Raw genomic sequence first — 27052 nt, 5'->3', positions numbered from 1 at the left:
AAAAAAAAAAAAAAAACACATAGAGGCTTATATTAATTACAAACTGTTTGTTCTATCACTCCGGCTTATTGCTAGCTAGCTATTACATCTTAAACTAACCCATTTCTATTAATCTATGCATCACCATGTGTCTCATGGCTTTACCTGTATTCTATTACATCTTGCTCCCCTGGTGGTTCACAGCAGCTTCCCAACTCCACCTTTCTTCTCACTGTATCTCTCTTGGATTTCCCACCTAGCTATATCCTGTGTTGCAATAGGCCAAAACAGATTCTTTATTAAGCAATAGTAGCAACACATATTCACAGCATACAGAAAGGCCATCCCACAGCAATGAGAGGCAAGTGTCTCTTTAGAATGCATTTGCAATGACCCTTTCCAAAGTAATAAATTCCTGAGACCATTACCATCATGTGTGTTTCTGCCTATAGTGGATATATGAGAAACACTATTTGGGGAAGTAGTTTTATTCCAGGGCAAAAAGAAAAAATAAAAGCTTAACAATGTACCTATTTTTCAAACGACTTGCTTGTTTTTAATGTGTTACTAAAATACTGTTCATTACTATTTCTCTCACAGTTCTTTAATTTTCATTTTAAACTTTAAACCAAGTCAATTCAATAGAGTATTTGTCTGAGATATATATATCAAATAAGCAATGCCACCCTCTTTAGTGAGGGCCCCTACCACTAAAAGCTGCAAAGGGAAAAGTTGTAAAGCTCCCAAGAGTCAGGACAGGCTAGAAAGGAAAAGTGCTTTCATGTTAGCATCCCACAATAATCCATTCTGTAGGATTAGAAAATTAGTCTAGAAAATCACTACAGAATTCTAAAGTGCAGGAAATACATAATCTAAACAAAAAAAAAAAAAAAAAAAAGGCTACCAAGCTCAGGCTTCTCATGATTTAGGTGAGCCAAAGTAGAACCACAATTAAGCCCTGTAAACCCTAATACATATACATTCCAAAACTGTAACTTTCCTGTCACTTTTCTCAGTAAAATCACCTAATATTTAACTGAAGTTTCAACAATGGGCAATAATTTAACCCATCCTTTTTGAATTACAATACAATTCATACTATTAAGTAAATATAGTGAAGCTATGTGGGGGTTAATGTTCTGGTGCCTACTTATTTTTCATTGAGAAGCTGTGTTACTGCTTTCTTTAATTCAAGTGATTAAAAAGCCAACTAGAAGTGACATTTTCTGAGTGATAAAGAAAAGACCTATAGCCCAAGCATGGATTTTTAAGGCATATGGATTCAATTATAAAATAGCAAAACCTCAACTACTAATTTCTTAAGTGGCTCTAGTTTTAGTTATTTTCTACTTGGGAAAGTTGGAGTTCAAGGGCATCCTCCAGGATTTAAATAAGTATACATATGAACATGTTGACAATTTAACATCCTCCCAAACTTAAATGAAACATGGGTCCAAATAGTGACCATTTCCAAGAAGACCACCTCAAAGAATATGCATATTCTCTGAAAATGCCTGCCTCCAAATTTATGTTTGACAAGGAAATAAAAGCTGTGAAATCATCATAAAGATTGTAACTCCTGAGGGTTAGGAGATATACCTCTATGGAAGAGCACATGTTAGCATGTATGAAGCTCTGAGTTCAATCCATTAAAGGGACTAAGAAGATTGTATTTATAAACTTCTAAACTTACATACATAACAACTAATGAATAGGATCTGTGATTTTGAGGAGTGGGAAAAACATAGAAGGAATTAAAGGGAGAAGAAGGAAGGTGGGAATGATGTAAACACAATATTCACATACGAAATTCTCAAAAATTAAATTCAACAAAAATGAACTGTATCATCTAAAATGTTTTCTCAGTAACACAATTGTTGAACTTTACAGTATGAGAGGAAAAAATAGAAACTTATTCACATTATAGAAATACCAAACAAACAAACAAACCAAATTATTTTCTTACTATGCTGTGAGGAAGGAAAAGAAACCTCAGACTATAGCCACTATCAATACAGCAAACAGGAATCTGGTTCTGCCCCTTTAAAAGGCTGTCCCATAATGAAGGACAAAACTAGAAAGTGAAAGCTGAAGAGCCATATTAGCACCGGCTTTGGTAAACAGGAAATGCAAAAATCATGTCCCGGTCCACACCTGTGTTATCCTCCAGGGTAAGGAAAACAACAGACGGGCAAGTTTCTGCAGTGGTTGATGAGCACAAAACACCTAACACTGAGCTTTGAGTCAGGTAATCAATCACAGCACCAAAGGGCCTGAACTCTCTGGAAGTCACCAGACCAGCACTTCTGGAAGAATTATGTTCTGGGACCCAGTTCAGAGCTTCTCAGGTTCATTCCCATCCTTTCTAATGCAAACACAGTTATTTCTTTGGGAATCTATCTACATGGGCTCCCATGAAGCCTGCAGCTCACTCTGTGCCTCAATTCCAAGATGACTCCAAAACCACTGCCTTACTCCTACACAGCTTCCATTCTCACAGCCTGCCTCAGGCCTTTCGGATCTCAGGTCCCCATTCATTCACTCTCACTCACTCACTCACTCACTCACTTACTATACAAGCATCTTGCATCCCACTCTGCTTACTGCAAAGTGAATGTAAACAGAACAAAAGATTCGCCCTTGAGGCATGTGTAACGTGAGGGACTACAGGCAAGGAAACAATGATTGCAGCAAGGCAGCTGCTGTAATAGTCAATTAGAACAGAAAAAGGAAATTCTATACTGCCTGGAAAGGTCAAGACAGGCAAAGGTAAGTGGCAGGTTTCCAGGTGGCCAGAGGATATCACAGTAATTCTCGGGGCAACTTGGACACAGGCCAAGTGAAGGAAAACCCTGCAATGGTTAACTCTGTATGTTAACTTAGCTAGGCTACCATACCCAGACCATTGGTTCAACACAAGCCCAGATGCTGGTGGGAAGGTTTTGTTTTGTTTTGTTTTGTTTTTTGGATACATTAACATTTACATTAGCACACTGCCTCAAGTGAAAGGCTTTAACTGGAGAAGCAAGGTTTCGAGAGACACGGAACTGCCCTATCAACTCCTCTCTGGGTCTACAACACGCCATCCAGCCCTCCCTCCCCTTACCTCTAAGACAGAAACCAATCCATTAAATTAAACCTGTCTCTTTCTGGATGTACATAGTCTACTAGTTCTGTTTCTCTGGAGAATTGACATTCTGAGTTCAAGACATTGTCAGTAGTAAAAAGTGGCTAGATTACAAAGGGCACACACAATAAACAAAGGACCTGAGCTTCCCTCCGGGAGAAGGAGCTTTAGGTAAAGGAATGACATGATCAGATGGTCATTTCAGCTAGAAATCTATCGGCAAATGAATAGAGAAAAAGGCTAAATAAAGAGTGACCAGATAAATAGTGACTGTAATAACCAGGATGGGATAAAGGAACTGATATGGACTAAAAAGACCAGCAATGAAGCAACTGCCAGAGCAACATCAGCAGGATAAAATGAATAGGACTTGCTGACAAGACACAAAAGGTAGAGAAAGAAAAGGACTCCAGGATTTTTTACTATGGCTGGATAATGATGTTACTCTGCATTAGGATGGGTGAGGAGAATAGGGAATTGAAGGACTGATTTGTAGAGCAAGAAATACCTTCATAGTTACATTGAGGCATTTCAATTAAGGGTCTTGAACTCAGAAACAAACTCAGGCTACAGGCGATGCTGAGGTATTCACAAGGCTACAGCTATCCACAGAGAAACAAAGTAGAGCATGGGGCTAGGAAAAGGACATGGGAGTGTGACCAGCTTCAAACCCAAGCTGAAAGCAGACAATGAGATGGAGGGTAAGCCAGTCAGGAATAGACAATCAAGGGGAAAAAATGTCCAGCAATGACTAGAGGTGTAAGAAAACAAGTAAGATACAAGTTACTGTTTCAGCATGAAATGTAACCGATAATCCTGTATGATAACACTGTAGGATATGATGGGAAATATAACCAAATACAGTGAGATATAAGGAAGTAGTTATTGTGATTACAGACAGTAGGGTGTGAAATAAAGCTAAGGATAGCCTTGTATAGATGTCATCACAACTCATCATATTGACACAAATGCTGAACCACTGAATTCCATTTTAGTTCCACTTTTAGGATAGAGATCTCTAATTACAATACTGACCACCAGTGCAACACTGACCTCTGGGCATCACACTTAGACAACTTGGCACTTTCATTTGATTTAGGATATTGGGAATCCTACCAATGTGTCAAGACTTTGGAAACTATTTCAATTTGCAACCAAATTATTTCAAACTTAAAGAACTCAGTTTTTGTTCTATAAAAGAAATTATTCTCAAAAGAATTTGTTGACTAGTCTTTAAATATTTTATATATGCTTAGAGTTATGAGGCAAAGGGATCAACAGTGAGAATTATTCTGTATACAAGTTTGGTACTGTGTCACAGAAGAAATGGTGATAAAAATTAAAGCTATAGTCTAGCATTTGCTGACTAACATTGCAGCCTGCATAAAAGCATATTTAACTGGATATGCAAAGAAAAAGTAGTTGAATCTTCCTCTGAAATTACAACCATGTCTTCAGGAAAAGAACTGTGGATCAGGGTAAACTAACATCCAAAATAATTCAAAGTAAATCATCATTAAGTAGTAATGTGTGCCGGACTATGACCTTTAACTCCTACCATGAAATACATTTTCAAAAAAAAGAAAGAAAGAAAACTAAGACAGGGGAGTTAACAATTCCCTCAATTCCTCAAGTCTAAGAACTGACAAAGAAAAGACTTCCATGCACATGTATCCATACAACTTCAATCATGGAGTTAAGGACTACTCTTGTCCCACTGGTTTTGTTAAAGACAGGCACAGAGCAAACTGCCATTACAACTTGTACTTTCTCCTGCTCCTACACTGCAACTCCCTTCTGACGTTCATTTTAATGAGTATTATGTGCAAATGATGACTCATCTGCTAACGTTTAGATTTTACAGCTTGCACCCAGATCAATATTTGCCATAAACCAACACTGATGATCAATATCACAGCACAAAGAAGTTAGAAAAGCGCCTGCAATTGTCCAGGAAGCTGGGATCACAAGGGAATGGTTGCAAAACCCTAATACAGAACAGAATAAGGAAATGATTCAAGGCTGATACGAAAGTGCCAGTTTCCATCTGGACCCTGACCTACAAACACCACATATGTTCCTTCCTGAGCTATTAAAATAAAATTCCAATGTTTGTTCCATAAACTCTTCTGAAGCATGATGACCACCCACTGGCAATCACACCTGGACCCCAGGAAGGCAAGGCTTTCACTACAGCTCTCCAGTCACTGCTGCTTCTTGGCATGTAAACTTCACCCCCAGATGATAAGCTGTTCCCACTCCAACCCCTGAAGGCCTAACCTGAAAGGGAAAAGGAGGCTGAAAAAGAGAAACAGCAAAGTGGGGACCACAAAAGGAAAAGAGAAAAATAATTAGTAAGGGAGACAACAAAGTATTCTGTAAACAATGGAAGAACAATACTGATGGGTTAGTGGTTACATGATTTATATTTTTACTCTTTACTAAAGCTTTCCAAAATGTTACTGTGGTTATGTAATACAAGGCCCATTTTCAAGAACATAAAAATCAACAGAGAAATCCAGATAGAACCTTGTGAAGCTCTCCCTCCTCAACCCTCCTGGGATAAAGGGTCCCTAGTTTTCAATATATAGGAACTAGCCAATTACACAGAGCATCCTTTGTTATCCATAGGGGATTTGTTCCAAGACACTCCACAGATGTGTGTGTATGTATGTATGTGTGTGTATATATGCAAATATATATATATGTTTTATCCCCTTATATAAAATGGTGCAGTATCTACATAAGCTGAGCACATCTTCCTGCATACTTTAAATCTAGCTTCAGCTTATTTACAATGCCTACTTCAAAACAAATGCTGTCTCAACAATTATGCTACCTTTTGTAGGGATAAGGAAAAACTTTGATGTTCAGGACAGATATAATTTTTCTAAGTACTTTTGTTCCATGGTTAACTGAATACACAGATGTAGAAGACACAACTAGAGAGGACTACTTGTATTTGATTTTATAGCAAACTGAGCTTGGATGCAGAATCGTGATTTCTAGGGAAGTTTAGGATCTCCTCCCCTGGAGACCAGAAATGCAGTTCACAAATTCGGAAAGTTCAAGTACAGCCTGAGTTGGTTGCATAGCTAGTTTAAGGGTGGTAAAGTGGGCCATCAGAGACTCTGTCTCAGGAAAAGAGAGAAAATCTGTCAGAACTACAGAACTATGAAATCATGATTAGTATGTGAACCTGAGAGTCCAATTTTAACCTGTAACTATCTAAAAGAATAAAAATACAGCTAAATTCTGGCATTACTAGGTGATATAATTAAATTTAATCAAACATGCTAAAACAGTAATTACAAAGTACTAACTAAAATGAAGAAATATACCAGAACAATATTCCCAACAACAAAAGTATCTTCTTTACCAAAAAATGGAGAAACAAAATATGAACATCTGGAAATTTGGTCTTCAGGAATTTGTTTTAAAGCATTTGGGTATATAAAATGCCAAAAACTAATGAACCAGTAACGGTCCTAAATAACATCATCTCACTTGAATTAACATTAAGCCTTTAAAAACAAGCAACATTTGAACTCAACCATCCACAGCAGTGTTAGAAGGAAGCTCTCTGGGTGGGATTTCCCTGGCTCCTGGGCCACAAGCATTCAGTGCCCTGTGGTGTCTTGCTTTCATCAGTGCTTGCTGACATAGAAGGAGCACTTGGAAGCTATTCCAGACCTACTTCAAAACATATATTCAATTCCAGGCCAGTAATAGTACCTACTTCTTCAGCAAAGAGTGACTTTTCTTTTCTCTGGAAAGGACTAGAGTCAACAGTCAAATCGCCAAAAAGAAAAGCAAAGTGCTCTTTAGGAATTAGTTACAAATCTTGAGAAACAGCTGATTCTGGTGAGAACTTTAGTAATTCCCAAAGAGAAAATAAGAGGAAACTCAGCTCAGCAGAAAATACTCATGATGGAACTAGATGGAAAGGGTAAGCGGGTGGTTATTAGTCACACTGTAGCTGAAAGGCCGAGGTGAGTAGGACAGGACTACTACTGCCTTGGGATTCCACGGCCCTTTGGATCACAATGACAGCTGAATCTTACTGGTCACACAAGCAGGTGAAAAGATAGGACCAGATCCCCTTAGGATGGACACACACACACACACACACGCACACGCACACGCACACGCACACGCACACGCACACGCACACGCACACGTGCCTTGTTGCAAAGAACACCAGGCCACTATATGATTGATGCAAGCCTCCCCAATTTTCATTTTCTCATTTCTGCACTCCACTCATAGGCATGGTGGGAAATGGATACATGCCCATAATCAGAACCAAGACAGAGCTGTGCAAAACCTTTGTTAGCACTTGGCCCAGGTCTGTGCGGAGTCCATATTGTGAAATATGAAGCAAAAGTAAAATGGGTAATTCCTCAGACCTCCCTTTCAGTGCCAAACCTGGAGAAAATATATGTATCAGTCTCAGCAAAGTACAATTTACCTCCACTAACTTTTCCTATAGAAATAAGCATGACAGACACCTGCCTAAGAGATCTTGGCTTTACTTTGATACAAGCAGCAAGAGTATGTCAACATAAATGTCATTCAGCTTCATAACGAAGTTCTTTTGGCCTCAATCCCCCAAGTGTTAGGATTATAGGCATTTACCACAATGCCCAGCATGGTGAGTCCTTCATTAAATGGGCAAAAGTACTCCAAAAAAAAAAAGAGAGAGAGAGCTAGCTCAGTGGTTAAGACCACTTGTTGCTCTTGCAGAGGGCCTGGGTATGGTTCCTAGTATCCAAGGCCAGGTTCAGATACAAATCAAATACAAGTAGTCATCTCTAGCTATGGCTTCTACATCTATGTATTCAGTTAACTGTGGAACAAAAATACTTAGAAAAATAATTGTGAACTGAAGGAAAAAGGGGATGTCAAAGGGTAGTATATAGAAAGCCTAGGACACTAGAAAACTCAAAATGGCAGGTAATAATGTTCCCATTTTCTAGTTACAATTACATGTTATACTTTCACTTCCTGGTAGAGAGAAGGTTTTATTTACTTCCTGGCATAGATAAAGGATGGTGTATAGAGATTCAGAAATTTGTTCAAGGTACTCAGAAAACACTGAGTCAAGGATCACACATTCTTCTGGTTCTCTTATGATTTCTCTTAGAAGAAGGGTTCAAACACCAGAAACAGATCCTTGGCCTATTATCTTAACATAATCTTCTTATAATTAAATAGAACACAAAAATTGTTAAATTATAGGCCTGGAAAGATAACTAAGCAAATAAACAATTGTCACATAGCCTGACAACCTGAGTTTGACCCCCAGAACCCACATAAAGGTGGAAGAAGAGAACTGATACCACCAGGTTGTCCTCCAATCTCTGAATGCATCAAATGCATACCTTGGCACTGACACACCTACACACACACACACACACACACACACACACACAGAGAGAGAGAGAGAGAGAGAGAGAGAGAGAGAGAGAGAGAGAGAGAGAGAGAGAGAGAGGGTTTTAAAATAACTATTGAGATTTAAGAGGTGGCTCAGCAGTTAGAGCTCTGCTGCTCTCCTAGAAAACCTGAGTTCCATCCCCATTACCCACATCATGCAGCTTACAACAACCTCTACTTCTAGCTCCAGGGATTCTGATGCCCTTTTCTGGTCTCTGCCAGTACCAGCATATATTCACACAGACACTTAAACATTAATAAAAATAATCTTTAAAAAAAACAAAAACCCTGTCACATTACAAAGATAACCTTTCAAAGCATGCTTCGCTGTTCTACCTGAAGAGAACTACACAGCACCCCTGTTGCTCTTTATGGGCTCTACTCTGTAACCCCCAAGGTTTATTCCTTCCTACAGTCCATGAAGGGCAACCTCAGACCATGATGGTCCCTGCAACAAAACTGCTGCTTCTCCCATGACAGCCTTCATCTGCCTCCTCAGTAGAGCCAATGACTCACTTCCTCTTCAGAGTCCCATCAGAAGATTCATTCCTGAAATCTCTCCCAAACCAAAGCATTAACTATGATCCACATCACTCAATGTTCTACTAAACTTTAGATTACATTATACATACTATAAATTGTAACCTTAAAAAAGCTAAAAGAAAATTAGATGTCGTTCATATATATATATGAAATATGTATATATATGTGTATATATATATATATATATATATTATATATACACACACACACATTTATTTCCTGAAATGTATATTTAAAGAGATGATGGGAGAAAAACAAAACTCTCATAAAGGCTAAGTGATCTGCACTCTTCAGAAAGCAAAACAATAATTTCAGGTTTCCTAGACTCAACTTTAAGCACCCTACTAACCACTGTATCCCACACTGTAAGCCTCCTAAGGTTTCCAACATGGCTTCCAATCATTTCCCTGGCCTAGATTAAAGAATTTCTTTTAAAATGTTCTCTAGTTATTAGTTATTAAAGCCAAAATTCTCTTAAGTCTGGCAAATGTACAAACTTGTGATTATGCTTAAAGGGACTAAAACCTACATGCTCAGCATCAATAAAGATTAAAAGTCAGCTAGATGGACAGAAAACTCTGTACAAGTTAAAATAACTCACAATTCCCTAAGCTAGTCAAAACAGCAAAAACAGATGAGAAAAGAAATTGAAAACTAATATGACTTAGTATATTATAATCTATTGAAAAGCCGAAAGAAGAAAAGGGATTCTAATACTTGTCCTACTCCATTTCCAAACATATTTAAAGCCAGAATACACAGAGCATATGCCCAAGGGTTACTACCATCTAATAAAATCAACTGAATGTCTATATCAACATCATTTTTTAAAATGTGGTGGGACAAAAACCACTGGTCAAAATTACAAGATGTGCCACTTCCTAGAAGCACCCTAAAGCTTTACTTCAGTTTCAAGATACTGACAACACAATGGTTTGCATTATCCTTCAATGAATATTTATATACTTAGCATGGCTGCAGAATCAGAACTGGAAGGACTCAATGGGGCGCCTGACTCTACTAGCTTTATGTTCTTCTTGTAGAGTCTACCCAGCATGACAAAGGGGAAAAAAATGAAACTCACATAATGAGCTTCCTAATGTTTCCCAAGCACCTTGTATAGTGCTCAATATCAAATAATCTACAGGAAGGATGAAGTTGTATATAGTACAAACAGTGCCCTTCCAGACAGACCCAGTACCCAGTACTGGACTCTACTCTAGGTCATATACTCAGGAGCTGATGTGTTTTGTATTTTATTGTAGTCTAATACAATGTTACCAGAGATTTGAGACATGTTCCCTACCTCTAACAAATCTTTATTAGAGTTCTAAGAATCAGCCAAGCGATTTTTTTCTTACATTTTTTTTAAGTAAACTACCATTGAGATGATTCCCAAACTTTACAGACTAATGGTGAATCCATGACATATTTCTAATCTGTTCTTTGAAAAAATGGTAAAAAATGGATATTAAAGTAACTTATATAACTAAAAGAATAACCTAGTGGTCATACATGCCTGACAGCATGTCCTCATTACACTTTAGTGAATAAAATATCCTTTTAACTAAATGACTGACAGCAGATAATAATCTGTCCTTCTTAAAGTTGTTATTTTCAATTATTTCAAACTTGGCCACTATGTATCAAATTCAAGTTTTTTAAAACCTGCCTATATAAAAAGTGGAAGCTATTGACATTCAGGATTCCTATTCCTCCATTCTCATTCTCTCAGATACAAAAGGCTATGTCTCAAGAAATATCTTATCCCTAGTACTACAGACCACTTCTGAAACATCAGATCCCAAGACCATCAGCACCCATGAAATTTAGTGGCCCATGCTAATCAAATCCCAACCTCCCTGTATGGTCTAGTCCACTCACTTCCGTGTGTTCTTGAAAGATCTGGAAACCAGTTTCCGATCTCCTTCTCAACAGCCAGCCACTATTAGAGGCCATCACTTTTTATCCTACCCCAGTCAAAGAATTTACTGGGAAGCAATACAAACAAATCTACTTGGAAATGAATTAGAAAAGAAATTGGCCGGGGCGGTGGTGGCGCACGCCTTTAATCCCAGCACTCAGGAGGCAGAGCCAGGCGGATCTCTGTGAGTTCGAGGCCAGCCTGGGCTACAGAGTGAGTTCCAGGAAAGGCGCAAAGCTGCACAGAGAAACCCTGTCTCGAAAAACCAAAAAAAAAACAAAGAAAAAGAAAAAGAAATTCATGAAAGCCAACATGCAGGCTGAAAAGTTGACACAGAGGCTTCACAACCAGAAGGATGACCACAAGCTTGTGCAGAGCAATCCCACAAGGAACAGCACTACTGCAGAGATGGAGCCTCCAGACCTCCAGCATCCTTCCCTCTCCCTCCTCTTGTTTCTCTCACTGCAAAGAAATGTTTTTCCTCCTGTCATGATATATACAAAGTGTTCCTAAGGGTCAGATATGCTAGCACACACCTATAACCCCAGAACTGAGGAAGTGTAAGGAGGGAGATTGAGAATTCAAGATCAGCCAGGGCTACACACAAAGACTCTGACTAAAGCAAAAAAGAACTCCCTTTGGTAGAATTCAGTGTCCTCAACAGAAGATGTAACATAAATTTCTAAAGGTCTTATCATTAAAAAAAAACCCAGAGCCTGATATTGGGGTGAAAGCTGAAAGATCAAAGAAGCAGAGCAAGCCACAATCACCACCTCTTACCTCACCAACTCCTCAGTCTGAAAGAGCTCCAGCCAAAATGGTTGTAGCCGAAAAAGCCTCTAGCTGAAAGGGACGCTTCTGCCAAAAAGCCTTTAGTTCCTGTCTCCTCACGCCTTATAACTTTCTCTGCCCAGCCTTCACTTCCTGGGATTAAAGGCATGTGTGCTTCCCAGTACAAGGATTAAAGGTGTGTGCCACCACTGCCTGGCTCTGTTTTCTCTCCTAGACTGAATCAATCTCATGTAATCCAGGGGGCCTTTGAACTCAGAGATCCAGACAGATCTCTGCCTCCCTAGTGCTAGGATTAAAGGTGTGTGCCACCACTACCTGGCCTCCATGTGTAATCTAGTGGCTTTTTCTGTTATCTGATCTTCAAGCAAATTTTATTTGGGTACACAATATATCACCACAGAAGAGAAACTGTCCTGCCCTTCTCAGCCAAATCTCACAAACAGAGCCAAGACCTGCTTGCACTAACTATACTCTGGCTGTTGTTCCCTCAAGTCCACTGAAATCCCCACATAACTTCCTAGATGCCAAATCAAAAGACGCTTTCCAGGCTTAGTTCTTCCTGATGATGTGTGAAGCACCTGTAACATTAAGTCCCCTTACAACTCTGTCCTGCAATTCTTCCATGGATATATACCAACAAGAACTGAAAACAGGTACTCAAACAGGTACTTGTACAGGAGATTTGATGCATCATTCTCAAGTGCTAATGGTGAACAACAGCCCACATAACCATCAACAATAAACAAGATGTGGCATGTCTACAATGGGATACTATTTAGCCATCAAAAGAAATGAAGTTCTGACCCATGCTACAACATAAAAACATAACTATAGGAGCCGAGAAATCCAAGGAGAGAGGCAGGAAAGAGAAAGGCGGAGTCTAAAGAGACACCAGCTTGCCACCCAAGGAACAACATGCCAGCAGACCAGACTGAATCAATCTCATGTAATCCATGGGATATGTGGCAAAACATAGATTAATAGAAATGGGTTAACTTAAGATATAAGAACTAGCTAGCAAGAGGCCTGCCATAGGCCATACAGTTTGTAAATAATATTAAGCCTCTGAATGATTGTTTTATAAGCAGCTGAGGGATAGCGGGGCTGAGTGGGACCGGAGGAACTCGGGACCTGAGAAAATTTATGGCTACACATAACTGCTATTGTTCAGTGCCATCCAAAATTATACTGGAACCTAATTCTTCAGTATGGCAGTATGGAAAGTAGAGTTAAATAGGCAATGTCTGGGTTGTAGTGGCACAATCTTCATGGTAGATAAGTGCCACCTTGATTTCAGGGAACTAAACTAGTCATTACATTATTATAAACAGAGTTGAGCTTTCTCTTGCTTCCTCTGTTGCCATGTGATCTCTCCTATCCACACAAGCCTACTTTCCTCAATGAATTAAAGCAGCAGCATATGGCTCTTACAAAATGAAAATCCTACACTTCCCTGTCTAAAACTACAAGCCAAAATAAATGTCTTTCCTTTTGGCAGGTATCTGGTCTCAGGTTGTGCTTCTACAATAATAGAAGACAAGACAAGACAATTTGCCTCAGTGAAAGAAGCTATACACAAAGACCACATATCATACAACCCATGAGAATGAGGTTACATTTCAGAGTTATAGAAAATATTATGGAACTAAACAGTGATAGTGGTTTGGACAACATGATCATGATAAATATACTAAATGCCTCACTAATAGTAAATTTATATTATTATTTATTTCCCACCCCCCACAAAAAAACATAAACATTCATGCCTCCCTGGTTCCATATTATTCACTACTTTCTCATCTTCTTGAGGAACATAGCTCTACAGTACATTTGGCAAAAGGCTTCAGTAATGAGCCATATTGTAAATACTTGAGGCCTTGGAAGGCACTGTCTCTGCTGTAGCTATTCAACTTTGTGGAAACAGAAACTACTGAAACAAACAAGCATTGCTATGCTCCAACACAAGTATTTGAAAAAAATGCATGACAACTAGATTTGGCCCAGGAGTTCTAGTTATCCATTCCCTTCCAAAGTATGATGCCTACAATCCCAGTCCTCTTTCACCCAGTACATTTTTTCCACAGTTTGATAGAGGTCATAGTAACTCCAGAGTATTGAACAAGCACTTATTTGGGACCTACCATATTCTAAGCACTGTGCTAAGACGACTGTAGTAAAATGGTCCTTCTTCTCTGACACTGGCAACCTGAAAGTCACTTGTGCTAGATACCAACACAAAGGTAAGGCAAAGCCCTTCCTTCCCTCTATTGAATTCAGTGGGCAAGTAGTCCTTTTGACTCTCCCTTCACAATCTTTCTTATTCTTACCTAAGGAAAGCACACCTTTGCTTTGGTTTTTGTTGTTGATTTGTACATTTGGGAGAGGTTTCTTTGGTGGCTCTATATAAATTGAATCCAGGGCCTCATGTGTGCCAAGCAATACTCCACCACTGAGCTATATCCCCAGCCCTAGAAAAACATCCCTTGGGTCCCATAGCAGACTCCCTTTAATAAAATGTGTAGCTAGACTACACTGGAATGTTTCTAGACCATATTCAAGGACTCTTAAGAAAATCTGGAAAGATCTGTTTTCTTACATTGAGGGCAGAACCTATTAGCATAGAGTAAACACAAGGCAAACATTCTCAAAAAATATTATCAGTGACATGAAAAATTAAAGTAAGAGTTTAAATTAGATATGCTTCTTAAAAAAAAAAACAGCAAGAGGGGTGGAGAGGTGACTCAGTGGTTCAGAGAACTTCTTGATCTTACAGAGGACCCAGGATTGATACCCAGCATCCACATGGTGGCTATCAACTATTGTAAGTCCACTAACTCTTCTGGCCACTGTAAGTATTAGGCATGCATGTGATACCCAGACATGCATACAGGCAAAACAATCATACACATAATAATAAATAAAATAATAAATTAAAATAATAAATAAAACTTTTTTAAGTAGCAAGAGGAATTATTTAGTGAATACATTTAAAACATTTTATAGCATGCTTTCCTTTCTCCTGGGGTCGAATATGAGGTTATATCTAAGCTTTAGCTGACACACCCAACTAGGATACCATTCAAGGAAAGTAATGACAAAGGTTCTTATATAAGAAGATTTTGTAGACGAACTGTTAAATGGTCTTATTAATAAAAAAGACTCGGAGCCAGAAATTGGGGTTAAAGCCTAAGAGAGATCAGAGGAATAGGAAAAGCCACAGCTAACCTCACCTCACCAACTCCGTAGCTTCCAAAGCAAGCTACTTCCTGTCTGCCCACACCTATACGCCTTTCTGTTCTGTTCTCATTTGCTCTCTCAGCCCAGGTACATCACTTCCTCTTCCTGCCCAGCTCTGTCACTTCCTGTCTAACTGTACAGACCTCCAGACCTCTATGGTTGGTGCTGGGATTAAAGGCATGTGTCACTATGCCTGGCTCTGTTCCCCAGTGTGGCCTTGAACTCACAGAAATCCAGACAGATCCGAGGGATAGGATTAAAGGCATGTGCTACAATTGCTTGACTTCTATATAGTGGCTGGCTTTTTTCTCTGATCTCCAGGAAAATTTTAATGGGAGACACAATATACTGAGGGACACAACACATCAAACCACAGAGACTAATGCATCAGATTAAACAGTAAATATTTCACCACAGGAAAGCCTAGTGTAGTATCCACTCTTCTACATAGAGGAAAAGGTGCATCCAATCCACACTAAGCATCTGGATTGAGAGCTGCCTCAAAAAAGCAGAGCATTCCTAACATGTGCAAGGCCCCAAGTGCAGTCACATAAGAGGGGAAAAACACTAAGCACCTAAGTCCAGATCTTAGCATTGTGTTGTTCAAAGGAGAAGAAAAAGAAAGCACCCACGTGAAGCTCAAGTGTCCTACAGAGACCCATAAAAGGCTGAGTGAGTTACACTGTTGAGCTGGGAATCTTGTAACACAATGAGTCAGGAAAGGCAGTTCCCCAATGGTGTCATACTTTGGGTTCCTATTACAGTGATGAAACACCATAACCAAAAGCAACTTGGGGAGGACAGGTTTATTTGAATTACACTTCCACATTGCAGTCCTTCACTGAAGGAAGTCAGCACAGGAACTCAAACAAGGCAGGAACCTGGAGGCAGGAGCTGATGCAGGGGCCATGGAGGAGTGCTGCTTACTGGCTTGCTCCCCATGGCTTGCTCAGTCTGCTTTCTTACAGAACTCAGGACCACCAGTGCAGGGATGACTCCACCCACAATGGGCTGGGCGCCCCCCCCCCCCCATTGATCACTAATTAAGAAAATGCCTTACAGCTGGATCCTATAGAGGTATTTTCTCAATTGAGGTTCCCTCCTTTCAGATGACTCCAGTTTGTGTCAAACTGACATAAAACTAGGCAGGACAAAGGGCAATCTCCTTTTCTACATGTTTCATAAGGAAAAGCACTGGTCACTTTTGTTCTGTACCATCTCCTCAAGAACACTTATAAAGCTGATAGCCTTTAAGATAGAGTCAATGTCTGTCTCTAGAGCAGAGAGATTTCTGTTCTATCCAAAATAATAAAGTTAATGTTTCCTTCAGGCAAATACTGGACAGGTTTACTAGCTGTCTGATTTCTGTTGCTGTGATAAAACATCATGACCTAAAGCAACATAAGAAGGACAGGGTTTATTTCATCTTCTATCTTACAGTCCATCATGAAGGGGAGGCAGGGCAAGAACCTGGAAGCAAGAACTGAAGTATAACCAAGGAGGAATGACGCTTACTGACCTGTTCTTCATGACTTGCTCAGCCTACTTTTTCATATACCTGAGGACTCCCTGACCAGGCTAGACTCTCCCACAACAATCATTAACCAAGAAAATGTCCACAGACTTGTCTACTGGCCAACCTGACTGAGGCATTTTCTCAACTGAGGTTCCTTCTCCCAAGATGACCCTAGTTTGTATCAAGTTGACAAAAAAAACTAACCAGCACACCAGCAGACTCCCTGAAAAAGATTAGCGTTTTCTAGCTGCATATGGAAACACATACCAGTAACTCAAAATAAATAGGGCCACTTGTTTCTACTAGTTCAAGACAGTCTGGGAAACATAACAAGATCCCATATCATAATAATCATACAATTGGGAGTTTCCTAACCTCAGATTTTCTCAACTGTGGTGCATAACCAAAGAAGAGGCACTGTTCACCTAAGCACACCATGCCACCCTCATGGGTCTTAGAAGCAAAGCAGGAGAATGCTATGAAAATAACTGCATAGATATGAATTCATACTACCTAAAGGGCAGTAAGAAATAATGTCATTTGTCTCTGACCCTGATGTCTTCTGTCATCATGCATAGAACTGTAGGTTACCTTGTTAGTCTGCAATTGTGGAAAAATATCAGAATTCCAACAACTCTTGACAAACAAGGTTCCTGTTACTTTTCTCCTTCGAATAACTCCACTCAAGCAGAAGCATATTCCATATTTGTGCTTTGACCTATAGGTCTCTTCCAACCATGATTACATATTAAAAGAGTCCATTATAAGTCAATAAAGGGACCTCCATTTATCAGTATTGATCACTGAGAAATTCTACTGGCACTTGACTATACCTACAAAATTCTAATTTATCATAGTTAAATAAGTGTATAAATACTGGGCTGGAAAGATGGTTCAGTGTGTAAAGGTGCTTGTTACCAAGCCTGTCAACCTGAGTTCAACCCCCAGATAGCAAGCTCAATGTTTGCCTGGGCAACTTAATGAAAGCCTTCTTTAAAGAAGAAAAGTGAAAACAGACTTTCAGTAGGAGACCTCAGTGGAGATGCTCAATTAGCCTGTTGCATTAATAGTATTTTACAAGATTTTTAAGGGCAGGTCTTCTTGTAATACAGTAATTAATTCCTTACTAGCATAGCAATAAAATTCATCTCACAGCTACCCCATTAGTCTATCAACTCCTTGGAAATAAAATTATACTTATTTTGTCCATTGCCACATCCCCAGCACCTAGCTCTACACACAGTGCATCTCCATAAATATTTGCTAAACTAAAACTCTCAACAACATGAACCTGAGATTCAAACAAATGTTTATATATTTTTAATAGTTCATAGAAAAAGAGATAACGGGAATTTTGAAAACCCTCCTTCACACACACACACACACCCAAAACACATACACTTTGTTGATTTGGTACATTCTACAAAGATGAATAGTTCAGAAATTTTACTTGAGCCTCACTAACAAATTCTGGCCAAACACAATACTTATGTGACTTCTTCTTAGTTTACACACTTAAGTATAAATGCAATAAATAGTTCAATTCTCCTGTTGGCCTTATCTTTGAAACTGATATTAAATGACTGCACTCATAAATATAAAAATATCTATTTTCGGCCGGGCGGTGGTGGCGCACGCCTTTAATCCCAGCACTCGGGAGGCAGAGCCAGGCGGATCTCTGTGAGTTCGAGGCCAGCCTGGGCTACCAAGTGAGTTCCAGGAAAGGCACAAAGCTACACAGAGAAACCCTGTCTTGAAAAACCAAAAAATATATATATATATATATCTATTTTCTTAATTTTACACAGAACTGCAGTCTGTATACAATGATAAAGTCAGAGCACTTTATACTAGGAACAGACTAGAATCACATGGTAACTTTTCACATTACAGGCTAAGAAATTAACTGAGGAAACTGTAAGGCCACACAATTAACTGGAGTTAAAACCCAGTCTCTGACTCTCCATACACAGCACTTCATTACATGTAATGCAAAGACACATAGCAGTCTTTGATAAAAGCAAGGCAATGCTCAAGACATCCCTTTCATCTCCAATTATGACAAACCTTTCATCGGACTGTCAATCCCAGCAAGGAGCTTTAGAGTGGGACTTACTACTGGGAATCCTCTTATAAGAAGATAAGACAAGATCTGCTTTGCACATTCAGTCCACAAGACACAGTGAACACAAGTCAGCTGGCCTAGCAGAACTCTATAATCTTGTGTTTGATTCAAATACCACAAAACTTTCCCTTCTGGTTATGCATTCCTCATGAAAAGTAAGACTTACTGTCAATACCTGTCCATTCAGTTTCCTTTTCTAAAATGCAAGAAAACAGTTCTTGTTATCTCTAGGAAGACAGGCCCATTCTCACAGTAAAGCAAAGACTCCTAGTATGTAGCCAACTTACCCAAAGCCATGTAGCCTAGTAGTAGTAACATGGCAATTCAAGTTCAAATTGGCCTTGAAACCTAACTCATTCTATTCCACTCTACAACAATCTCAGTCTTCAGAGTTTATATCAACATGTTCACTCCAAAGAATTAACTCACATAACCCAAATATCTATATAATAAATGATCCACAAATAAAATTAAATGGAGACATATAATCCAATAAATGATCAGGTTTATTTAGTACTATAATCTGCCAATCCATATGTGATAAAGACTCTTGGAGGTTGGAAATATAGCTTAGTCCACAATAGTGCTTGCCTACAATGCACAGTATGCTTGGTTTGATCTCTAACACTACATAAACCATAGACCAGGTATGCACTGCATGCCTGAAATTCCAGCACTGGGAAAGAGAAGTGGAACCAGAGGCAGGAGGATGAGGAATTCAAGGTCATCCTTGGCTACATAGTGAGTTTGATGCCAGCCTGAACTACATAACCCCAATCTCAAAAGGAGATTTGAAAATACTTAAATTTGATATACAATGTTACAATTTAGTTATCTATACTTAGAATTTATTTATTCATACTAATTCTAAACCTAGTAGAAAATAGAAGTATTGAAATTTCTACTTGAAATCTGACTTTGCAAACTGACTCAGTGACATTTGGGCAGTAATCTTAACCTCTGTGCCCCTTAAGGTTAATAAGTGTCCTGTTGCTTTAACAAGTAATGTATTTTGATCAAAATGTAAAGCACTTTGAACAGTGCCTGGCATAAAGTAAATGCTCAACACATGTTCATTATTATAATATTTATTATCATCACTACTAATTACATCAATTTCATAAATGGCAATTTTATTGTTATTATAAGCCCAGTACAGGACACATAGTTAGCACTCAAACATGTGTTGAATGGATTAATCATTACTACTAACTACTAATAACCAAGCATAGGATATCTGCACTAGAATGTAATCCCTTCTATAAGAAATGATAAATTAATCATGGAAGGGACTGTAAATTGGTGCTTATTTAAGAGAAAGAAAAAGAAAACATGAAGAGGCCAAATGTAAAGCTTAAAAACAAGTGCCTAGCATGGGAACTGCAACACTCCCATCATTATGCAAGTGGAAGCGGCTAGGAACAACTTGTAATGGCCATACAATCAAGTATCTTCATCCCTCCACCACACTGGATGCTGACCTGAACACATGCTCTCAGAACTCACGGCACTCTCCAGGTGTAAATTCCCTTCAACAATGTACTTCTGAGGGGCAGCCCAGGCATTAACTACCTTTGAGAATCACATGAATTGCCTACTGCCAACCCCACTTCTGGTTATAACTCTCTCACCCCAAAAAATAATAATAATGAATTTCATTATTGGCTACTGCTCTTGAACTTCAGCAATAAGAAGTTTATAGGTGAGGAAAGGCTCCTCACCATTACCATTTGTGGCAGTTTGAATGTAATTGGCCCCAATAAGTTCTTTAGCAGGTGAGGCTTTGTTGGAGTAGGTGTGGCCTTGTTAGAGGAAGTGTGTCACTGTGGAGTGGGCTTTGAGGTCTCCTGCTGTAGATATTGCTCTGTATAAATAAAATGCTGATTGGCCAGTAGCCAGACAGGAAGTATAGGCAGGACAAGGAGAGAGGAGAATTCTGGGAACAGGAAAGCAGGAGACGCTGCCAACCACCACCATGTGTACCAACATGTAAGATACTGGTAAGCCATGAGCCATGTGGCAAGGTATAGATTTATAGAAATGGGTTAATTTAAGATGTAAGAACTAGATAGCTAGAAGCCTGAGCCACGGCCATACAGTTTGTAAGCAATATAAGTCTCTGTGTGTTTACTCGGTTGGGTCTGAGCGGCTGCGGGACTGGCGGGTGAGAGAGATTTGTCCTGACTGTGGGCCAGCCAGGAAAACTCTAGCAACAGTCTCCTATGCTCAAGATATGCCCAGTGTCTCAGACCACTTCCTGTTGCCTGCAGGTAAAGATGTAGGACTCTCAGCTCCTTTTCCATTACTATGTCTACTTACCTGCACACCACCATGTCACACCATAGTGATAATGGACTGAAAACATAAGCCACTCCAATTAAATGTTTTTCCTTTATAAAAGTTGCCATGGTCATGGTGTCTCTTCACAGCAATAGAAACACTAACTAAGACACCATTTTTATCTCTTTACCTTTAGAGCCCTCAAAGGGAAACCAAGAAAAATGGCAGAGTTTTATCATGCCTTTCAGAAGTCAAAGTATTCCATTTTCCTGGCCTACCTTTACTGCAGCTTTCTGTACTAGCTGATTATGGTAACGTTACCCAACAAGCATAAAGAGCACTTCCAGATTTACAGACTTATTTTAAACCAAACATGTGCACTCAGGAAGCCAAAGCAGAAAGACTACTATGAATTTAAGGCCAGTCTAGGCTACATAGTAAAGTATAAGTCTGCCTGTATTGTAGAGTGAAACCCTGTCCTTTAAAGAAATTTCTTGAGACAAGCAAACATAGTTTCTAAAACTAGGTAACCATCTGTGGTCATGTAAGACAATCTATATAAAGTGTTCATCCTCCATAATCATTCTACTAATGTCTATGACTATTCTCCTGAACCCTTGCCCAAATAATTACCTATCAAGCATCCATAATACTGACAGGTAAACTGTATGCCTCACTCTTCATATACGATTTCTGCCAAGGAATCATAGCCAAATAATTCTGGTTTGCCTACACACCTAGTGATAGTTTTTGTCTAATAAGAAGATTTAGAGTCTGTTTCAAAGAATAGGCAGGAGCCAGAACCATAGCTTAGTGAGAATGTTCTATCCCCAGTACCCCTCCCACAGTACTAACACATGCACACAAATATAGGAGTACATTAGATAGGCATATTGTGGACTTTATAACAGAAAGAAAGCCACTCAGGATCAGAAGGACAGGTAAAATAGTGACTGTCATGGTCTGAATAAGAATGGCCCACATAGGCTCATTCATATATTTGAATGCTTAGTTACTGGGGAGTGGCACTATTTGAGAAGGATTAGGAGGTATAGCCTTATTAAAGTAGGTGTGGCCTTGCTGGAGGAAGTATGTCACTGGGGACGGGCTTTGAGGCTTTAAAAGTCTACATCAGGATCAATCTCTCCCCCTCTCCTCCTCTCTCCCTCTCTCCCTATAGATCAGGATGTAGGTTTTAGCTACTTCTCCAGCACCACACCTGCCTACTGCCATGCTTTCTATCATGCTCCCTGCCATGATGATAACTATAAGCAAGTCACCAATTAAATGCTTTCCTTTATAGAGTTTCCTTGGTCATGGTTTCTCTTCACAGCAAAAGAATAGTAACCAAGACAGTGCCTTTTATAATCAGTGAAATCAAGTCAGAAACTAGTAAAACATACTAACTCATAAAACTTGACCTTATTTTCAACTGTGGAGTTCTGAGATCAAATATAGAGTAAGTTAAAATAAGATTTTAAATGATACGTAGTTTTTCCTTGAATACTGAAATAGATTACACTACTTATTCATATCTTCATTATAAAAATTTATAAAATATTGTAATATACATTTTGCTAATACAACTCTTCACTCCAATTTCTGTGGTTCACAGCACTATCTCTTTCTCAGTATTAATGGGGAACAATGTTAGTCAGAGGCTTAAGACAACAGAAAACCAACACCCTAGCATGCAGGAGTCTAAGGTTCAAATCCCAGTGCTAACACAACTTGCAATGTGACCTATGAATATCACATTCTCTGTCTCCTTCCCTCTTCTGTGACTGTAATAATTTAACTCTAGATCTAAAGTCCAAAAATGTAAACCAAGTAATGTTTTTTTGTTTATAGGCAGGGTCTCCGATGGCTCAGGCCAGCCTTGAACTCACTATGTAGAGGAGAATGACCTTGAGCTTATGGTCCTCCTACCACCATCTCTCAAGTGAAAAGATTACGGCATGAGCCATCTAGAAATTTAACCCAGAGTTCCCTGCATACTAAGCAAATACTCTCCCAAATGAGTTACATCCCCAGCTCTGGCTGAGGGGGGGAGAACTAATTCTGAGGTTAGCATACATGCAAAACTGGACATGTCATTTTGCCCTTAAATGTGTATAAGTCCTTTAAGTTTATAGTCATTTTTCCCTAAATGTGAACTTGTTCATCAGGTGTGTGCTATCAAATTCTCCTTTATACCCTAATAATTTCATGCCTATACTCAACTTAGGAAACTACTGAAAATAAAAATCAAGGCCATCCAATACATTTGAGACAAATTTACATGGCTTGAATAACCTAACTTTACATCGAACAGCCTACTCTAGCAATGCAACACTCATCTATATTTCCTGGCATCATTATACAGACAAGTTACCAGCTCTTGACCATAACTAGGTAGTCTACTGTTAAAGACAGACAGTGAATGAGAATGGTCCACATAGGCTTATATGTTTGAATACTTGGTCCACAGTTGGCAGAACTATTTGGGAAGGATTAGGAGGTGTGACCTCATTGGTGGAGGAGGTGTATCTCTGGGGGCAGGCTTTGAGGCTTTAAAATTCTATGTTATTCCCAGTTGGTTTCAGTCAGTCTCTCTCTGTCTCTCTCTGTCTCTCTCTCTGTTTCTCTCTCTGTCTCTCTGTCTCTGTCTCTCTGTCTCTGTCTCTCTGTCTCTCTCTCTCTGTCTCTCTCTCTCTGTCTCTCTCTCTCTCTGTCTCTCTCTCTCTCTGTCTCTCTCTCTCTCTCTCTCTCTCTCTCTCTCTCTCTCTCTCTCTCTCTCTCTCTCTCTCTCCTTCTCTCCCTCCCTCCACCTCCAACTTAACTGATCAGAATAGATGTAAGAGTTTGGGGTCAGCCTGGGAGTGACAGACTTTGAAGAGGAAAAAAACTAAGAACATGATATCATCAGGTCACTTGCCTGTCAGTTCTAAAGTGACTTTCAAGAAGCTCAAAGATAAATTCTACTCCACTGAGGGCCACTGTCCTCAACCCTGGATTTGGCATATTATTTCCCTCATTCTCCTGAAGGTTCCTGGTCTTTTTATTTGATTTTGAGGGTGTTTGCTTGTTTTCCATGCACAAAAGTAAAGCCAGGGATTGATGCATACTAACCATGTACAATTAGCACCAAGCTGCAACCTCAGTTCATCCTTTTGTCTGATGGGTCCAGTGATGTTTTTTTTTTTTTTTGGTTTTTCGAGACAGGGTTTCTCTGTGTAGCTTTGCGCCTTTCCTGGAACTCGCTTTGGAGACCAGGCTGGCCTCGAACTCACAGAGATCCGCCTGGCTCTGCCTCCCGAGTGCTGGGATTAAAGGCGTGCGCCACCACCGCCCGGCATTTTTTTTTTTTTTTTTTTTTTTTTTTTTGGTCAGTGATGTATTTTGATTGAAATCACCTTAAAATATTTTTTGGAAGTGCTGGGGCAGGGTGTTAGTAGTAAAATGTGTGCTACTGAATAAGGCCTTAGTTTTAACTCACTATACCAAAAAAGAAAAAAGAAAGAAGGAAAGGAAAGAAGGAAGAAAAAAATCTTTTTTAGAGTGGTATAATTTTAGAAGTAGTGTAATTTTTGAAACATACCCATTGGCCCCCAACTCCCCTTTCTTCACACCTGTATCTGCTGCTTACCTAGTCTCCTCTGTTTTTAGTATTCAATTCCTTCTCCTGAAGGGTTGGAGGGATGTCTTAGGGAATCTATTGCTGTGGTAAACATCATGACCAGGAGCAACTTGAAGAGGAGAGGGTTTATTTCATCTTACAATTCTCAGGTCATACCCCAACACTGAGGGATGTCAGGGCAGGAACCTAGAGGCAGAAACTGAAGCAGAAGCCACGGAGGAATGCTTACCCTTCTTTCTTGCTAAGCCTGCTCTCTTATACAACTCAGGACCACCTGACCCAGGGGTAGCACCACTACCACTGTGGGTTGGGCCTGCCCACATCAATCACTACTCAAGAGAATGCCTTACAAACTTGCCTATAAACAATCTGATGGAGGTATTGTCTCAGCTGAGGTTCCTCCCCCAAACAACTCTAGCTTGTGTCAAAGGGAGTACTCATCCATATTGTAAATTCCCTTACAATCTTACGGAATACTGTTTTATGGGTGCTGTCTTCTCATGAGCATTGTCTTCAGCACCTCAGAGATCTTAGTAGGCATAGAACATATTCTACAGATCTTCATACCACCAGCAGCCTCAAAACAAACCTTCATACTGCAGATACACATTTAAGGATGGTTTCTGTTAATGGGGAAAGTAAGTCAACATTTTTCGAGGCCCACTAGAAGCCATGTGGGAGGTAATAGGGTGAAAATGAGATTTCTGTCTTGAAGCTGTACAAACATGTAAATTATCTATAGAACCAACAGGAAAGTTCCTTGTGCGGCTCTATTTGGCAGGATTAGTGTGAGAACACTGAAGGATCTAGTCAAGACAAAAAGAACAGGACTTACCCATTCACCTTCAAATAATGACTCCAATGAGGTAAGTACTCGGCAATAATACTCCAAGAACAGCAAGTTCATTTCCATGAGCAAACACTGTTAGACAATGGGGGCAAGCTTTGGGAATGGCTGGCAGAGAGCCTGAAGAGCAGTGCAAAGCCAGAGTCTGGCTTTCTCTGAAGGTGATACAATAAGGTGCGCACTTTGGAAAAGGAGACACAAGTTTTACCGAGTCAAGAATAGAGAGGAGGGGAGAGTCAAAATAAGAAGCTGGGGAGTAAGACTACAAATATAGAGCCAACAAGATACCTTGCCTGTCTACACTCTCAAGTATATGAGCAAAAGGACACAATCTTACTTGATTCGGTAGAAAAGCCTGCAGGAGAAACCAGGGGAGAGGGCATTAAAAACACTACTTCCAAGCCTTCCTGGCCACTCAGTGCCAGCCAGCCAGCTAAATACAAGTTACTCCTGTCTCCTGGGTAAGGAGATACAGAATGCCTACAAGAGTGAGTAGCTCAGTAAGTTCCCAGCCAATATTATAAAGAAAATGTACAAAAGGCATGGGTCCTTGGATTAATGTCACAGTCCTTCAAGGGTCCTCAGAACTCAAGGTGAGAGTCACTATCCTAGAAAATCAGTCAAAGGAACAGAAGAGCATTCAGTTCATCAGCAAACAGCTGTGGTAGCCACAGCATTTGGTACAGTGTTGCAGGTACACCGGGAAGCTTGGGCAACACCAAGCAAGCAAGGAAAAACTACAGAGACATGTGGCAGGGAAGTGATGGGCAGCAGAGCAGAGCTCAGAAGGATCTGATTTTCAAACCTGAGAGCAAAGCAGGTGTCTGGAGTTTGAAATGAAGTGAGAAACCAAAAACTTCTGGTCAGGAAGTGATATGTTGAGCACAGTGCTTCAGGAGAACTCTTGCTTGGGGTAGGGAAGTGGAGAGTGGGGAGGGGTTAGTTCTAAGCCTTCCTCTCCATGAAGAATGTACCAAACAACAGTTTTCAACTATTTAATAAGATTCCACTTCTAAGCTGCACCGATTCAAGATGCTGGCCACTTAAATTGATACAAGCTATACTAATGTGGCACACAGCATCTTAATGAATTTCTGGACAATACTAAATAAAAGTCTCCTGAATGTAGTAAACATCTGAGCTTAAGAATCAGTCTGAGAACTTGGAAAAATAATCATGTGCAAGAGATCTCTAGCATTAAAAAAGACAGAGAACATCTCGGGGGAGAGTTCAGAGCTCGAGGTTTTCTTCATCAACCTTTAATCCTTTTCCTACCCTTCTATCTTACTAGCTTCTAAACATTTATTCATTGTAAGTACTTTAAACAAGATTCAATAATAACTGAAAAAAATAACCAGTATCCAGTATTGAAACAGTCTAATGTTGGGGGACTGTGTATCTGCTCTTTATAATACTAGAGACCTTTGAGACCAGGTGCAGCTCCAATAAGACACTTCTTACCTGTTGGGCCTCAGAAAATTCAAACTCCTAGGCCTCAAATTCTACATCTAAAAATGGAAATAAGGGACTTTGTTGTGGAAACTAATACTGAGTCAGTATGTAAAACGGGACTATGATATCGTAAGTATGCAGGTGTGGTGCATATTGGCTACGATCATCATCTTCG

The 27052-nt window shown here is 39.6% G+C and overlaps 1 protein-coding gene across 1 annotated transcript in view; it reads right to left on the bottom strand.

Annotated features, from left to right (window-relative positions):
* Positions 1–27052, bottom strand: part of Gmds (GDP-mannose 4,6-dehydratase) — a 580335-nt gene that overhangs the window by 552237 nt on the left and 1046 nt on the right. The window lies entirely within an intron of this gene.

Source organism: Peromyscus californicus, unplaced genomic scaffold, assembly GCF_007827085.1.
Source record: "Peromyscus californicus insignis strain IS unplaced genomic scaffold, ASM782708v3 Scaffold_8__1_contigs__length_139910024, whole genome shotgun sequence".
Lineage (NCBI taxonomy): Eukaryota > Metazoa > Chordata > Mammalia > Rodentia > Cricetidae > Peromyscus > Peromyscus californicus.
Note: the sequence above shows the minus strand (reverse complement) of the source record. Positions and strands in the feature narration are given on the sequence as shown.